The following is a 14,045-nucleotide window of genomic DNA, read 5'->3' as shown; positions in this document are numbered from 1 at the left end:
AGGTCTTTAAGATTGAACATTATGTAGCATTTGTGTTATAGGTATGCGTTATGGAGATATTTCATATGCGTATAATAATATTATATGGTGATATGTACACCAAGCAATCACCAGATGCAATATTCATCATATTATATTTGTGTATAATAATATTATTACATGGTGGAGATGCGTGGTATTACATCTGCGTATTACATATTACAACAAGAAATCACCATATGTGTATAGTAATATTATACAGTGATATTTACGACAAGAAATATTCACTATATTACATTTGTGTTCAATGAAGACATGCATTCAATGACCATATGAATTCAATGAAGATATTACCCCTGCATTTAATGAAGATATGCATTGGAATGGAAAAGGTATTACATGCATTTTTTTTGGTATGGTATTACATGAGTTCAATGGTATGAAATAAGCATTCTTGCACTTACATATGCATTTGAATGGAAGAGGTATTACATATAATTTATGTTTAATACCTCGACTTCCAAACAAGATACTACATATGTGTTTGACTTGGAATGTAGGTATTACATATGGAGGAGTTATAAAGGAATTGGTGAAACAATGGTGGAATGAAAATGCTATCTGCGAGTTATGCCATCTTTATGATGTTGTTTGTATTAATACGGAGGAGGCAATGGAGGCGAAGCCCACAAGGAAAGCTAATTAAGCTAAATGTAAAAATGTGTCAGATCATGAAAGACAAATTTTGTGTAACTTCCTACCTATGATGAGAGAAAATCTATCGTCTACTGTAGCAGTAGTCAAAGCTCAGTTATGTTCTTCTTGCACTACTAAACACGAATACTATGTCTACGATGTATACACCTTGGAAAAATAAGAGAATGTGGCTTAAGATGTTGTAGTTGACTATCCACTAGTGCAAGTAGAGGAAGAAGATGAATTTTACTATGGTGATATGGTAGAATCAAAAGTCAATATTGATGATTATAATGATTAAAATAACCAAATGAATGACTATCCGAGTGAAGAGGAATTTGAACTTGATGATAAATGATAATTTTAGGTCCCTATTATACTAGTGTAACCCCTTATTTTTATTAGTGCAACCCCCTTATTATATTGTTGTGCCCATGTAGTCCCCATATTGGTATTATTGTGCCCCATAGAAGCCAACTATTGTTATTGTTGTGCCCTTACATTATTATTGTTATGTTGCCTCTAATTACATTATGACCCCTTAGACTCCTATATATAGAAAGGATGTCTTTTCATCTGTATCATCCAAGAATTGTTCATTTGTGTAATGTAAAGGAGGTTTCCGCCTCGAAGAGGCTGGTTTCTAAGGCGTTGATCTGTCTTTTCTATCTTTTTGTGAGCTGGTTTCATAACATTTAGTATCAGAGCTTTGGATTCTAGGGTTTCGTTGCACCAAACAGACCATCGTGGAATTTGCGCTATAAAATTTTTTATGCGATGTTTCAGAAGCTAAGAAACAAACCCATTTGAGAATAAATCCCGCTAAACCTTGGTTCCAAATTTCCGATCTTGTCTCGCTATATTTTCGGAGATATGATCTAAGGAGTATAAGGTTTTTGCAAGCTCCAAAATTCCATCTCAAACAAGTCATCGTGTAATTTTCACTATAATTGTTTTTCTACAAAGTCTCAGACTCTTAAGTGAAAACCCATTTGAGTCAGAAACTTGGTTAAGCTCTGGCCCAAATTTCAGATCTCGTTTCACTATATTTTTGGAGATACAATCCAAGACATTTAGGGTTTATGTAGTCTCCCGAATTACATCCTAATCAGGTGAGCTTGGAAAAATAATCATAACTTTCTCTCTGAGCATCCGATTGAAATGTCGTCAGAACCTAGAGAAAATGGACGGACTGTAGATTTCTTTGTATCGCTTTCAGATCCTAAGGTTGAAACAATGATACGTGGCACTTCGTACAAGTGTGCTCTACTGAACTAGTCTATAATCAGGTCATCATGGGATATTTGACATAACTCTTCCTGGCAGAATCCAATATTGATCAGACTTGTGGGGTTAGAAAGAGGACTAATAGGGCTATCGCAGGACGTAATTTAAGACCTTAGAGATCCAAAATTACAAAGATATAGTAGATTCAAGATCGAGCTCCTAAGATTAAAAAAAATACGATATGAGGAAGTTTGATGGCAAGGATCTGGTAAATTGGATACTATAGATGGAGCAATATTTTGATCTACATTAGATTCAACTATTAAAAAAGGTACATATTGCATATTTATATTTAGAACCAAATAAGTGTTTATGGTATAAAGGTCTTTTTTCTAGTAAAGCACTTGTCACTTGGTCAATTTTCAGAGAGGAAATGATAGCACATTATGAGGATACAAAGAGTAACACATTATTTAGCCAATTGATAAATCTCAAACAAAAGGGTTCAATGGTAGAGCACATTGAGGACTTCCAAAAATTGAATATAAGGGTAAATGATATTCCATAGAAGCAAAGGATTGATGTCTTCATAGGGACTTTAAAGGATAACATTCAACATGAGGTTCGTCTTTGGGAACCTAATTCATTGGAGAAGGCATTCAGGTTGGCAAGAAAATTTGAAAGAGGGATTATTGAAACAAGGAATCCTACCACTCACAACTATAAATATGGAAGTGTTTTTTCTCCTAGCCTTCCACAACCTACAAGGTTTACATGACAACAATTGGAAGAAAAAAGAGAAAAAGGGCTTTGTTACAGTTGTGATAGCAAATACACTAAAGGTCATAAGTGTGCTGAGAAGAAATTATTTTACATAGATTGTGAAGAGGAAGAAGAAAAGGATCAAGAAACATCAAAAGAAGAGGATATAGACTAGGAAATGACCCCAGAGAAAGAAGAAACGAATTTGACCATATCTTGTAAAGCATTGGCAAGAATTACCGCTCCTCAAACTCTCAAGATAGAAGGAAATATCAAGAAGAAAATGGTTCAAGAAGTGAAAGATCACATCGAGCATCAAAAAATGAATCCAACCAAATATTTTAATGCATTGGCAGGAATTACCACTCCTCAAACTATCAAGATAGAAGGACATATCAAGAAGAAAAAGGTAATAGTGTTGATTGATTCGGGCAATACCCATAATTTTATTCATTGTAAGATAGCGAATGAATTGAATTGCTTCATATATCCGACACCAGAGTGTCAAGTGATGGTTTCAAATGGAAGAACCATAAATTGCTATGGAAAGTTCCATAATATCAAGCTATCCATCGGAGAATATGTTTTGAATAGTCCAATGCTTTCCATTCCAATGGGTGGTGTTGATGTTGTACTAGGAGTCCAATGGCTACAATGTTTGGGTATGATAACTTTTAATTTTCAAGAACTCTTCTTTAAATTTTTTTTCAGAAGGAAAGGAAGTTAAATTAAGTGGTATCACAGGGAAATTGGGAAAGATAATCAGCTCTAATGGCATGACAAAGCTTCTAAAGGAAGAACAACATGGCATAATTTCACAATTATGTTTGCTAGAGGTTCCTGCGTCGAAATCATCTATTTCTCCAGATATCCAAAAAGTCTTGGATAATCATTCCAAGGTATTTGAGACTCCTAAAGGCCTCCCACCTATTTGTGATCATGATCATTCTATTCATTTTCTAGGAATTTTTCCTCCAAACATCAGGCCTTATATATATCCATTTGCACAAAAGAGTGAAATTGAACGTAGGGTCGCAAAAATTTGAGAGGTTGGTATAATTCAACCTAGTTAAAGTTATTTCTTTGTTCCAATAGTATTGGTGCTCAAGAAGGATGGATCATGGTGCATGTGTTTGGATTATAGAGAGCTCAACAAGCTCATTATTAAAGATAAATTTCCCATTCCTCTAATTGTTGAATTATTGGATGAACTGCATGGATAAATTTGCTTCTGCAAGTTGGACCTTCATGCAGGATATCATCAAATCATAATGAAGACTGAAGACATTCCGAAAACAACATTTAGAACTCATGAGGGTCATTATGAATTTTTGGTCATGCCTTTTGGCCTAAACAATGCACATTTTACATTCCAAGTTTTGATGAACTCCATTTTCAAACCCTTCCTTAGAAAATTTGTGATAGTATTTTTTTGATGATATACTAACCTACAACAAGTTTTGGAAGGATCATGTTCAACATGTTGTTAGAGTGCTCACACTATTGGACGAGAAACAATTATATGCAAAAACCTCCAAATGTTTCTTTGGAGTATAAGAGGTGGAATATTTGGGTCATATTGAACCTGATGAAGGCGTTAAGGTAGACCCTCAACAACAACAAGTTCTCCAACTCTTAAAGGATAACCTCACTTTAGCACAGAATTGAATGAAACAACACGAAGATCAACATTGCAGTGAAAGAAGTTTTGATATAGGCGACTGGGTATTTTTAGGAATACAACCATACAAACAAATGTCCCTCAAGCAAGCTAAGAAGTATAATAAATTATCACCAAAGTATTATGGTCCTTACAAGGCGCTGCAAAAGATTGGTACTATGGCATACAAATTGGAGCTTTATGCATCTTCCTGAGTGCCCCCAGTTTTCCATGTTTCATGCTTAAAGAAGTTTATAAGTGACAAGCATATTTTCGAAACTTTAGAAGGAAGGAAAAATCATATTGGAACCTGAAGAAGTCATGGAAACAAGAACCCATCAGCTACGAAATTGATCAATTTTAGAGTATCTCATCAAGTGGAAGAACTTACCCGTTGAAGATTCCACATGGGAGGAAAAAAATTTTATACAGCAATATCCAGAACTACTCAAGCGTTGAGGACGACACTTTTTGAAGGAGAGGGGCATGTTAGGTTCCTATTCTACTATTGTAACCCCTCATTGTTATTAGTGCAACCCCATTATTATATTTTTGTGCTGATGTAGTCCCCATATTGTTATTATTGTGCCCCATAGAATCCCACTATTGTTATTGTTGTGCCCTTACATTATTATTGTTATGTCAGCTTTGAATACATTATGACCCCTTAGAATCATATATATAGAAAGGATGTCTTGTCATTTGTATAATCCAAGAATTGTTCATTTTTTTATTGTAAAGGAGGTTTCCCCCTCAAAGAGGTTGGTTTCTAAGGCATTGATCTGTCTTTTCTATCTTTTCATGAGCTGGTTTCATAACAGCTAAAGCAACTTCTCCAACAAGTCTGAGGAAGAAGATCCATTCGATGAAAATGATCAAGATTCTGATGCTTTTGAAAGTAACAAAGAAGCTAGAAAATGGACATACTTCAAATGATGATAAAGTTCCTTCAAAATTTCTTAACATGCCTTGCAACTGTAGATTTGTCTAGTTTATACTTCTTTAATTGCTCTGATAGGGTCTACAAAGAAGTTTTGAATTTGGTGGTCATATTTTTAGGCAGATCTTGCATGATTAATGAAGTGAGCTAACCAAGCTAAGGTAGAATTCCATTTGAATGAGCTCATTGAATTAAGTTATTGCATCTCTATTAATGTGGCAAGGTTGAAAGGATGGGCGACTATCGATATGCTTGTAATTGGATATTATGAGATCAAATTTTGTCTCTACTTATATTTGTATATCTGTAAGGATATTAAAATAGAAATGAAGACATGGAACTCAACTCATTTGATTAATATACCCATTTTTTTAAGTCATATAGAGTTGAACTCCTTATAAGTTTCTTTTCTGGCTAGAACATTCAAAAATATGTGAAAATGTCCAGTGTAACCCAATGGAGAAAACACACGTTAGGAGCAAAGGTTAGGAGAAATAAGAAGAAAAATTTCTCAGGACAAACATTTATCTACTATAGTAGTGGAACCTCTAGAAATGAAAACAATCAACAAATCAAAGACAAATAACTTGAACAACATAAAGCTTTATCACTACGTACCATTTCCATCGATGTCAAAGGGGGAGGTAAGTTGATGTGTGGGGACAGAATGAAGGTAGAAGGAGATTTTGTGTTTCCATCAATGCAAAATGGTTAGAATTTTGGCAATATTGGCATTGATGCCATTAACCTCATTGGTGATAATTTATGTTGAATGTTATTATTGTAAAAGGCTGAAACTGATGTGAAGTGCAAAGGTGCTAATAAATGTGAAGGCTAAACATTGTCAAATGGAAAATTAAATTTTGAGACACAAGCTAAAAAATATATGTTTTCATTAAGCATAAAATGTAGGATACAAGATAATCATTATTGGTTGAGATGTTATATTTCAGCTCTAGTTTATGTTAGAAATTGTTTTCAGAACTGAAAATGAAGAGACAAGCTTGTGCGCAATTTTTATAAGACCAAGAGACAATGTCTCATTTCATATTCCTACAAATAATACAAACAACCAATAAGGCTTGCTTATAAAATACACAATGGGAGATGGAGAAAGGACTTTTTGGAAGTGAAGGAGTCTGCATAAGAAATTTAATGAGCAACATCAGAAGTGGAAAAAAGTGGAAAAGGAGAAGCAATACAACAATAGTCTTGACAGCATAATTATATATGAGGTAACCAACATTTTTTGACTTGATGTTGTGGTTGAGAGATTTCTGTCCCTTTCTATGTTGTAGCATGATAAAGAATAGGTTGTTTCCTGTTGAGGTAGGAGCCTCCTCTAGGTTGTATGCTACAAAAAATTTGTGGGAGTTGGAGCTTCCTTTGAGGTAGGAGCCTCTTGTAGGTTGAAGCCTACAAGAGTAGGATGTAATAAGGAGTAGTAGCTTGCCTTCACATCACTTTTAGCCTACATTTCATGATTTTCTCCCTTCGGGGTTTCCAGTTATATCTGGTGTCTTCATGTGTTGGTTATTGAATACTGTGTGAATGTTGTTGAATTCTTGATCAATATATATGAAAATTTATCTCCTTGACACCTGTAAAATAAATTCAATAATAATAAAGCTCATACATAAAACATCAGTTGCATAAGAAGTAAATTAAGTTGAGCAAAAATTAAAGAATTTTAAATTGTTGATTAAACCCCCTCTCAGTAATTTCCAATCGTCGATATCAGAAGTTTGAACCAAGTCATCATTAGATGTACTCTAATCTGAAAAGAGGTCAAGGTACAAGAAGTAATGATCCCCAAAGTAGATTAAATTGGTTGTATAGTTATGAATATGATCAATAGTCTAGTTCGGTAATATGTTTTCTATTGAAAAGATGGGAAATTGTGCTGTATTATCCTCCTATTCACGATGCTGGACACCGCCAACATACAAGGAATCTCCTTGATATGAGGTCCCAATTGGACCTCACATTGTTTGGTGTATAATTTCCATCGAAAATACGACCCGATTGTTGTTTACTTAAATATGTGCCTTGTATTTAATGGTTGGCATGAGATAAGTGCACATTTTCTTCCAAATGAGAAAGAGAGGGGGCCTTGTGAGTGTTCAATTGCAGATGTATCACGGTTCTTTCACTGCAAAGGGTAAATAAAGTGAGCCTCTAAAAGAGAATTAATAGTACTACCATGATGGAGACACTCACGTATATGAAAAATAATTCTTGAACATCAACTGAAATAGTTCACATAGACACCATGCTCATTAAATCATTACAACACATTTCCAATAAGTTAGGCATTGATTCACTGAAATATTTCGATTAATCTAGTACAAGTGAAAGCAAACATGAATCATAAACATTCAAAGAGTAGTCTTAAAACATCCACAATCCATGTATTAAAATTTTTTGGCCTAAAAGGCTTCAAGTATTAAGAAAATGTTCCAAGACACATGATTACAATGAACATCACCAACTCCAATAGTGGAGTGTTAGAGCCACTACTTGCTCCCCAAAGGTGCTAATTTTATCCATTTAATGCCTGTGGGAGAATCCAAGGTTAAAATTCATTTGCATGAGAAATGAGGATATTTTTATAGCTTGAGCAATGAACTTTTGTATCCTCCTGACTCTTGTCTCTCCAACTTCTAACGACCTTTGTACTTATAAAACCTTTGGACTTCCAAATGACTTTTGGAATTACATATTACCCTTGGTATTACATGACTTTTTGACTTCCATGGCTACTTTGTCATACATGGCTCTTGGAATTCCATTTATTTGTCTTTACAATAATTACATAAGTACATCATAATTTCAACATCATTATGTGATGAGGCATGACAAGTCACTATCATTGATGACTAGGACTTATAGTGATTGATGGCATTGACTTATTTAATGGGTGACATGGCTGCCACGTGTTTTTTTCTATATGCAGCTCTCGGCTGTTGATTTTCTTCACCCTCTGAAGGGTCTTCAATCTTATGGAGTCTTCAGGGTGATTTAATTAACAATTTTTCAATGTGTTCTTTGTCCTTTGTGCTTCCTTTGGATTCCTCATTTACCCAATATTCCTCATGAATACTTTCCACATTGTTCCTAGAGTACTTGTAACTACAATCACTCATGACAAGCAACCATCAACCTGAAAATCTCTTATTCTAACATGTTTTATGCAGATTTTATGTTCATGCCTTCATAGTATTCTTGGAAAAGGTATTGAGGGATTCTGGGCACAATATATCACTTTGAATGGTTTAAGGGATGAAGGGAGGAGGCTTCAGGACTTTGACATGTGCTCATGTGCTCAAGGGACCAAAGACAGCAAATGGCGCAAGTTTGAAGGATGAAGGATGAAGCTTTGTGCCTTCAGAGTGCACTCATAGGCTCAAATGGTCAAGAGGTTGCATGGCTCATTTTGGAAGGATGAAGGGTGGGAATTAAGGCCTTTATGGAGTGCTTAGGGACTCAAGGAGGGTGCACTTCTTCAAGTCGAAGGAGTGCTCTCAAAGGAAGACTTAGTTTTTCCGAAGGGCACAGTTCAAAACAAGGAAGGGGAAGGTGATTTAAGAGTGCACTATGCACTCTTGGAGGGAACATGGAGCACTTATGAACATCAAAGGATTCCCTATCAAGGTTTCAAAGTGCGCTCATGCACTATTTTCCTCAATGGGTTCATTTTGAAACCAAAATTTGTCTACATCTGGAAGAAAGGACAACCAACGAACACGATGATTTTAAGCATAAAAACATGTGTGACACATACCAACTCATCAAGAAGGCTTAGAAAAGATTTAAAAATGATGAGTAGACATCAAAACACCACTTTACAAATATTCTCCAAGTACAACACGTGAAGTGTGTGCAACTGCGACAAAAAGGTGTCATTTTACAAAAAATAAAGGTGCGGCGATCATGAAGTAAAAAAAATATGTTCTAATCAATGAGATGACACTTAACAATGATCAAGAAAACTTGAAACATATAAAATAACATGAAACAACATTTGACAACCAAGTTGACATTGAAATAGGCTCCAAAATTTGAATATAGTGAAAGTTTTGGAGGGTGTTGTAGTAGAAACAACACTTGGCGACACACTGGGTGAACTTCAGCTTCTCTATTTAAGAATAGATTTTAAATTAAAGGTACAATTTAGGATGTATTGATTCATCAACTGAATTCCCTTGAATTCCCTCTTCTGACCTGGTTATATACATAATACTTTACTTTCTTCGACTTGGTTTGAACACACAATTAAAAGACATATCACAATTGTTTCAATCTAGGAAAGGGTAATGTGCGTGGTGAGTTCATGATATTAAGACTATGAGTTTTCATCTCTAGTGTTGCCTCGTTGTCAGCAGGCCTGGACAGTACCATGACAGAGTCACTTCATGAGCTCAAACATTGCTTCACTACTAGCAGGCTTGAACAGTACCACGACGAAGTCTCTTGATTCACCTCCCTATGCAGCAAGCCTTTCTCTTCTTTCACTCTTTATTTATTTATTAAATAGGACTGTGCTTCGAAAATTATTATTTTCAACGGGTGGAAGAGGGATCCTGAGTTATTAAGAGTAGAGGAGGTTTTCCCTTTAGAGAAGCATTTTAGAACCTCTGATATAGGTTTTCTCACTTTAGATTTCCTCCTTATCCTTTCTCTACTAGATTAGACAAGCGTTAACACACAAGTATATTTATACCAAGTTCAGCAGTTTGGACACTAGAATAGGCATAGATCTAATAGGTTCCCTCAAGGTTTCCCTTTTCTATGTATCATATTTTCCATCATGGCTTAGCTCAACCTTTGGCATCTTCTCAAAATAAAGAAGAAGAATAACAAAAAGGTAATTGTTGTGGTTGTTGCACTTTCTCTTTTATTCTACCATAAATTCCTTTAGAGACAAACACTTTTCACACAAGATCTTATTTATGTACAATGACAATGACAGAAGACATAATAAGACATGATTTACATGACACATGCATGAGCAAGACAGACGAAAAGAAAAGAAAAGAGAATAACAAACTATACAAGAAGCACAACTTGTAGCTGCTATTGAAAGTAATGCTTCAAATATCAACCATTTACGGGAAGGGGGTCAATCCTCCCATCTAAGGATTTCATCTTGAAGGTATTATGACTGAGATTTTCATTGATGATGAATGGGTCAATCCACAAAGGTTGGAACTTTGTGTGTCTACATTTTTCTTAATGGGCCTTATCCCACTTGAGAGCTAGGTCAACCACATAAAAAATCTTAGCCCCTATAGGATTTTTATTGAACCAATGCTTAATGCGGTTTTGGTGGAAAACAAATGTTTCTTTGGCTTTGACCCTTTATTCATCAATTTTGAGTAAAGTATCCATCATGCTTTGAACCAAAAGGAAAGGTCTATCTTGAGACTCTTAGGGGAGTTGCAAGGTTGGGAGATACAGGTTCGAGGGCAAGATAACTTCTTTACCATAAACCAGAAAATACGATGTTATGAAACCAGCTCACAAAAAGATAGAAAAGAGAGATAAACGCCTTAGAATTCAGCCTCTTCGAGGGGGAAACCTCCTTTACATTACACAAATGAACAATTCTTCGATGATTCAAATGAAAATCCTCCTTTCTGTATATAGGAGTCTAAGGAGTCACAATATAACCAAGCCAACCTAACAATAATAATATAAAGGCACAAAAATAACAATAGTGGGATTCTATGGGGCACAGTAATAACAAAATGGGGACAATAGGGGCACAATAATATTAATAAGGGATACAACTACAACATTAATGGGGGCATCACTAGTATTATAGGGACCTAACATGCCCCTCTCCTTCAAAAAAGTGTTGTCCTCAATGCTTGAGTAGTTCTGGATGCTTCTGTATAAAATTCTCATCCTCCTATGTGGAATCTTCAGTGGATAAGTTCTTCCACTTGATGAGATACTCCAAAATGGATCGATTTCGTAGCTATCGAGTTCTTGTTTCTGTGACTGCTTCCGGTTCCAATATAATTTTTCCTTCCTCGTCAAGTTCTAGCAATATTGTTTGAACTGGGAGCTTGTCGCCTATAACCTTCTTTAAACATGAAACATGGAAAATTGGGTGCACTCGCGAAGCTGCAGGAAGCTCCAATTTGTATACCATAGTACCAATCTTTTGCAACACCTTGTACGGACCATAATACTTTGGTGATAATTTATTATCCTTCTTATCTTGCTTGAGGGACATTTGTTTATATGGTTGTAGCCGTAGGAATACCCAGTCACCTACATCAAAACTTATTTCGTTGCGATGTTGATCTACCTGTTGTTTCATTATATTTGTGCCAACACAAGGTTATCCTTTAAGAGTTGGAGAACTTGTTGTTGATGCTTGATGTGATGTTCCACTGCTTGAACCTTAGAATTTTCTCTTAAATATGATGTGATGGATGGTGGCTGATATCCATAAAGTGCCATAAATGGGGTCATTTTTGCTGCAGTATGGAAGGAAGTGTTATACCACCACTCAGCCAGAGGCAACCATTTGACCCATTGTGTCTGTTTATCAGATACAAAGCAATGAAGATATCCTTCCAAACATTTGTTTACTATCTCAGTTTTCCCATCAGATTGAGGATTATAAGATGATAATTCTGTCCAAAAATTTCTAGTAAAAATGGGATCTCTGTCACTTACAATAATCTTTAGGTTTCCATGTAGCTTTTGAATTGTTTCCATAAACGCAGTAGAAATTGTATTGGCTTTAAATGGATGTGATAATGCACAAAAGTGTGCATACTTGGTAAGTCCGTCAACTACCACCATGATGAAACTCTTTCCCTCAGACTTGGGTAAACCTGTGATAAAATCCATAGAAACCTCCTCCCATTGTTGACTTGGAATGAATAAAGGTTGTAATATACCTGGTGTCTTATTTGTTTCAACTTTATTTTGTTGGAAAACCAAACATTCCGCCACAAACTTTTGAATATCCGATTTAAGGCCATCCCAAAAAAATTCCTTCTTAACCATGTGGTAAGTTTTTAAAAATATTGAGTGCCCTCCTAAGGGAGAAGCGTGCAATTCCAGAAGAATCTTTTGTTTGAGTTGGGAATTCTTACAGAGGTATAAGCGATCTTTGTACCATAACGAATCATTTTTCCAGCTAAATGTATCAAATGTGTTGGAATCTTGTTGTAACTTTCGAATAAGTGCCCACACTTCTTCGTCATTCTTCCATTCATCCCTTGCTTTGTTTATCCAATCTGGTTGGATAATAGAAATGGCACATAACAATGCTTCCACATCCTCATCCTTCCTTGAGAGTGCATCTGCCACAACATTTTGCTTCCCTTTTTTGTAGATGATTTCAAACTCATAACCCAACATCTTTGTGACCCATTTTTGTTGCTCTTTCGAGGATAATCTTTGTTCTAAAAAGTATTTAAGGCTATCATGATCTATTTTTACCTTGAAGTGTCTTCCCATTAGGTAGGGTTGCCATTTCTTAAGTGCATGTAGTATTGCCAACATTTCCTTCTCATAAATAGCTTTGTGTAAATACTTTCCCTTGATTGGACGACTTTCGAAAGCAATGGGTCTTTCATCTTGCATTAAAACAACACCAATTCCATTTCCTGAAGCATCACATTCCACAATAAAGGTTTTTGTGAAGTCTAGTGTAGCTAAGACCGGTGCTTGGCACATTGCCTCTTTAAGATGTTCGAAGGCCTTTGTTGCTTCTGGAGTCCATGAAAATGCATCTTTCTTCAATAATGTTGTTAGAGGTGCTACTATTTTCCCATAATTCTTAACAAACACGCGATAATACCCTGTCAACCCGAGAAATCCTCGCAGATTCTTTATGGATGTGGGGATTCTCCATTCCTTAATGGCTTTAATTTTGCTAGGGTCTACCTTAACTCCTTCATGAGATACAATATGACCTAGATATTCCACCCCTTGTACTCCAAAGAAACATTTGGATCTTTTTGCATATAATTGTTTCTCCTCCAATAGTTGTAGCACCCTGTCAACATGTTCAACATGATCCTTCCAAGACTTGTTGTAGATTAGTATATCATCAAAAATACTAACACAAATTTTCTAAGGGTTTGAAAATGGAACTCATCAAACCTTGAAATCTAGAAGGTGCATTGGTAAGTCCAAAAGGCATGACCAAGAATTCATAGTGACCGTCATGAGTTCTAAATGTTGTTTTCAGAATGTCTTCAATCTTCATTCTGATTTTATGATATCTTTAATGAAGATCCAACTTGGTGAAGTAAATTGATCCCATAAAATTGTGGGTACTTCCTAAATCAATCAACACTATTACCTTTTTCTTCTTGGTATGTCCTTCTATCTTGATGGTTTGAGGAGTGGTAATTCTAGCCAATGCATTACAAGATATGGTCAAATTCATTTCTTCTTTATCTAGGCTTTGTTCCTGGATTATATCCTCTTCTTTTGACCTTTCTTGTTCCTTTTCTTCCTCCTTTTCACAACCTATGTAGAATAATTTCTTCTCATCACACTTATGACCTTTAGTGTATTTGCTATCACAACTGTAACAAAGTCATTTTGCTCTTTTTTCTTCCAATTGTTGTGGTGTCAACCTTATAGGTTGTGGAAGGCTAGGGGCAACAACACTTCCATCTTTATAATTGTGAGTGGTAGGCTTCCTAGTTGCCATAATTTTGCTGTCCATTTTTCTTGCTAACCTGAATGCCTTCTCCAATGAATCAGGTTCCCAAATGCAAACCTCATGTTGGATATTATCCT

At 35.6% G+C, this 14,045-nt stretch overlaps 1 pseudogene; it reads left to right on the top strand.

Annotated features, from left to right (window-relative positions):
• Positions 1–352: 352 nt before the first annotated feature.
• LOC149161267 (uncharacterized) lies at positions 353–1,033 on the top strand (annotated as a pseudogene).
• The last annotated feature ends 13,012 nt before the right edge of the window (positions 1,034–14,045 follow it).

Source organism: Pinus tabuliformis, chromosome 5_2, assembly GCF_031772625.1.
Source record: "Pinus tabuliformis cultivar Carrire ecotype Pingquan chromosome 5_2, CPIR1, whole genome shotgun sequence".
NCBI lineage: Eukaryota > Viridiplantae > Streptophyta > Pinopsida > Pinales > Pinaceae > Pinus > Pinus tabuliformis.
Note: the sequence above shows the minus strand (reverse complement) of the source record. Positions and strands in the feature narration are given on the sequence as shown.